This window comes from Cupressus sempervirens, chromosome 1 (assembly GCF_028749045.1).
Source record: "Cupressus sempervirens isolate cs-2001-9-10 chromosome 1, ASM2874904v1, whole genome shotgun sequence".
Lineage (NCBI taxonomy): Eukaryota > Viridiplantae > Streptophyta > Pinopsida > Cupressales > Cupressaceae > Cupressus > Cupressus sempervirens.
This window is the reverse complement of record NC_143118.1, coordinates 327,691,368-327,695,852: the sequence shown is the minus strand read 5'-3', so window position 1 is coordinate 327,695,852 and position 4,485 is coordinate 327,691,368. Positions and strand designations below refer to the sequence as shown.

At 38.4% G+C, this 4,485-nt stretch overlaps 1 pseudogene across 1 annotated transcript; it reads left to right on the top strand.

Annotated features, from left to right (window-relative positions):
- The first annotated feature begins 230 nt into the window (after positions 1-230).
- LOC149577485 (putative pentatricopeptide repeat-containing protein At2g01510 pseudogene) lies at positions 231-3,304 on the top strand (annotated as a pseudogene). The gene has a single exon (XR_016363575.1). The product of XR_016363575.1 is annotated as a putative pentatricopeptide repeat-containing protein At2g01510 pseudogene (transcript).
- Positions 3,305-4,485: the final 1,181 nt, after the last annotated feature.

Here is a 4,485-nt window from a genome sequence, read left to right as displayed (position 1 = left end):
TAAAATTTTACCTCTCTTTTAATTAAATACTAAACTAATATCAATTGTTTATTCATTACTGATTAAATTAGATCTAATCATATAACAATGACATAGCTAATACTTTGGCACTTGATTTCTCCACGTTTTAATGATTTCTTCAAAAAGTGCAAATGCATCTATTTTGTTGGGTTCTAGAGATTCATTTCTCAATTTTTTTTAAAAAAAAGCTTATTTCTCATAGCATTTCAAAAGGGAAATGAATACTTTCCTCTGTAACTTCTTCTATTTGGAATTTGGCACTGAACAATAGTAGTCTTCGAAACTTCGTTTTTTAATTCGAGGACAAGAAATACCCAGTGGAATGGGATGTTCTTCTCAAAGCATATCCAGTAAGGGAATTATCGTTTTTGGGATAGTCTTAAAGCATTGAAGGGTGTTTGAATTAGGTAAGGGATGAAGCCATAACACTCATCGGAATTGATCTTGGTAAATTATTCTGAGTGGAAGAACTTCAGTACACTCGTCTTTTGTCGAGCATAAAAATGGTTGGGATTCAAAGTTAAGTTAATTGAAATTTGTTTTTATTCAAGTTCTTGAAAGTAACAGCAAAGCTGAGAAAAGCTTGTATTGGTGTATGGCGTTTGCTATCTCGGAAATTATATGGAGCCATGAAGAAATCCACGGTTTTTACATGGACGCTAACGCGTCACAAGGCCATCTTCAAATGCATACGCACGTTCTCCAGCCTTTTCCAATCGGTAAAATACTCAGGCGAAGGAAATCATGTCGATCTCCATATGATTAGAAAAGGATTCATTCCCGACATCTACAGAGCAAATAGACACATTGAAAGCCTAATCAAAACCAAAAAAATGGCTGATGCCCGGAAACTGTTTGACAAAATGCCTACAAAGAATACATTCTCCTGGAATCTGATCATTTCTGGATATATGAAATGTGGAATAATAGAAGAGGCACGTAAACTGTTTGATAAAATGACGGAGCGGGATATAGTTTCATGGACTGTGATGATCGGAGGATATGCCCAATTTGGGAAATTCCGGGAATCCTTCTATTTGTTTTGCCAAATGCATAAGGCTGGTATTCAGCCAGATCGGGTTACTTTTGCGGGAATACTGTGTGCGTGTAGTTTTGTGCCGAATTCCGAACAGGGAAAACAAGTACATGCCCTTCTTTTGAAACGAGGGTATGGCTTGGACGCTGTAGTCGAAAATACCCTCATTGACACATACGCCAAATGCCAGGATATTGACAATGCTCGTAAAGTGTTTGACGAAATGCCTCTTCAAGGTTGTGTTTCTTTTAATGCCTTGATTGCTGGTTACACTCGCAACGGCTTGGACCAGGAAGCCTTGGAATTGTATATCCAAATGCAAGAGACAGGAATAGAACCAACACAGTTTACATTTACCGGTGTTCTAAGTGCATGTGGTAGTCTATGCAATTTGGAACAGGGAAAAGTAATCCACGCTTATGTTATTAGGAAGGGATATGAATCCAACATGCTAGTGAGCAATGGTCTTATTAGTATGTATTGCAAGGGCGGCAATATGGAGGATGCACGGATTCTATTCGATATAATGCCCGAACGGAAAGAGATCCTGTGGAATGTTATGGTTACAGGGTACCTGTGGAATGGACAGGCTGAAGAGTCTTTGAAACTTTTTAGACATCTGCAGCAGGTGAGGTTTGATCCGGCGCTATTCGCCTTCTCAAGTGTTCTTAGCTCTTGTGCCAGCCTACAAGCTTATGAGCGAGGGATGCAAATGCATTCCTATGTCATAAAAAATGGTGTTGAGTTGGATAACCACGTGGGAAATGCACTTATTGACATGTATGCTAAATGTGGTTATATAGAGAATGCGCACAAAATGTTTGACAAAATGTCTAATAGCAATCAAATTTCATGGACTGCAATGATCACAGGATATTCCCAGGTTAACCGAGGTGAGGAAGCATTGAAATTGTTTTCTCTAATGCATAAGGTGGATGTCAAAGCCGACGAGGCAACCTTTGCTAGCATTCTCAAAGCATGTGCAAGCTTAGCGGCACTTGAACAGGGAAAACAAGTCCATGGTTGCATGATTAGAAGTGGATACGAGTTGAATATCTTCACTGGAAGTGCCCTGTTGGACATGTATGCTAAATGTGGAAGTATAAATGATTCAGAGCAAGTGTTCAAAATCATGCCCACAAGAAATCTGGTCTCATGGAATGCAATGATATCAGCATTTGCTCAGAATGGCTATGGCATGGAAGCGATTCAGCTCTTTGAACAAATGCTGCATGAAGGCACAAAACCAAATTATGTCAGCTTAGTTTGTGTTCTTGCTGCTTGCAGCCATACAGGACTGGTGGAGGAAGGAAAGCTTTATTTCAATCGCATCAGTCGAGACTATTGCATCACACCAAGAGTAGAACACTATTCTTGCATGATTGATCTTCTTGGCCGTGCTGGAAAACTAGATGAGGCAGAAAATTTAGTGAACAACATGCCTTTTAAACCCGATGCTAGAATGTGGATGTCATTACTTGGTTCATGTAGAACTTATGGAAATGTAAAACTAGGAGAGCACGCTGCAAAATGCCTTTTTGATTTAAAACCACAAGTTGCTGCACCATATGTGGTAATGTCAAACATCTATTCGGCTGCAAGAAAATGGGATGATGCAGCAAAGATTAAGAAAATGATGAAAGAGAGAGGAGTCAGAAAGGAAACAGGATATAGTTGGGTTGAGGTTAAAAATAGGTTATATGGGTTTGTTGTAGATGATAGGTCACATGCCCAGACAGAAGAGATTTATGCAACATTACAACATCTGGATGAACAAATGAAGAAGGAAGGGTATATTCCTGACTCAAGCTTTGTCCTTCATGATGTTGAGGTGGAGAAGAAGGAAAGCTTTCTTTCCCACCATAGTGAAAAGTTAGCAATTGCATTCGGTATTAATAACACATCCCCGGGAACTACTCTTAGGGTTATTAAGAATCTTCGTGTATGTGGTGATTGTCACAATGCTTTCAAAATTATAGCTAAAATAGTTGGACGAGAGATAGTTATGAGGGATGCCAATCGTTTCCATCATTTCAAAAATGGAATTTGCTCTTGTAGGGATTTTTGGTGATGACAAAATTATATAGGCCTTAGATGGTCACTATCCAATGCTTTACATGGTTATATGTTTTATGATTGTGTCTATCAAAATACCACAAGCGTATATAAACTCCAGTATAATAGTATGGAGTCAAGATGTGCACAGTTCTCTGCGGGAAATACATTATACACTTTGTTGTTTTGCCAGTCTTGAATTATGCACCATGTATACCTCAAACAATTGGGCCGTCCAGGATTAACCTCACCATTTTAAAGAGTTGGAGAGGCTTTAAAATGTTGTCTTCCTGGATTCAATTGTACAGTATTTATTTGTATCAAGTTTTGTATTATATGATTTATTATCACGATGTAAGAGACCTGAGGCAAATAAATACTACACAATTCAATCCAAAAGAATAATACATTTTAATGTCGTTATAGACTGCAAAAATCTTGTCTCTGAATTGGAGAGGCTGTTGAGCAGTAGTTGGTCACCTCCACCCCTCATTTGGAATTCTCTAAACAGAAAATAATATATTATGCAGCTGTATGCATCAGGAATGTCAATGCTAACCAAATCTACTTTTCTAGCAGAACAGGGATTAAACTACCTTGTTTGAATTTTTGGGATTGATTTTGACCACCTCTTGATTAACATATTTGTTCTTATGTAACAAAAGGTAAACTTGATGAACATATTTGGGTTAGTATAGCAAAAGCTAAACTTAATGAACTTAATCATGTATGTTACGCAATTCATGTGAGGTCAACTTTTGGTGACTTTTTGACGGCAATATTTTGTGTGGAATCCTGAACCATGGTGTTGCATGTAGGTTTGTTTGTATCTGAACAGGTTTCATGATTTAAGTGACTCGTGTTTATAAGGAGTAACATACATTATGTAATATATCCTTGGTTGTCAATCTGCTGGTCTTCTTGACACTTACCGGGGTCTCCCACTCATGGTGAAAGAAGTTTCTAGCCAGTTTTGGAATACCATCCTGGAACGAATGTAGAAGAAATTGGCTGGATGGAAGGGAAAGTTGTTGAGTAGTGTAGGAAAGCTCCAATTATTAATTGCTTCTCAATACTTCCTCTCTCTCTTCAGAATCTCTCAAGGTATGGCTGACAAACTGGAGAAACTCCGGAGGAATTTTCTATGGACAGGGGATGAAGATAGGAATGGATTAAACTTTATTAACTGGGAGACAGTGTGCAAACCCAAGGAGAAGAGGGGACTCGGAGTCAGAATGATATCAGATCTCAACAAAGCTCTCTTCACTAAAGTGGGGTGGAGGCTGGCTGAATATCAGGCTAGTTAGTGTATTATAATGAAGGCTAAGTACCTCAATAATAGCCCATTTGTTTATTTCCTTATGGAGCATGAC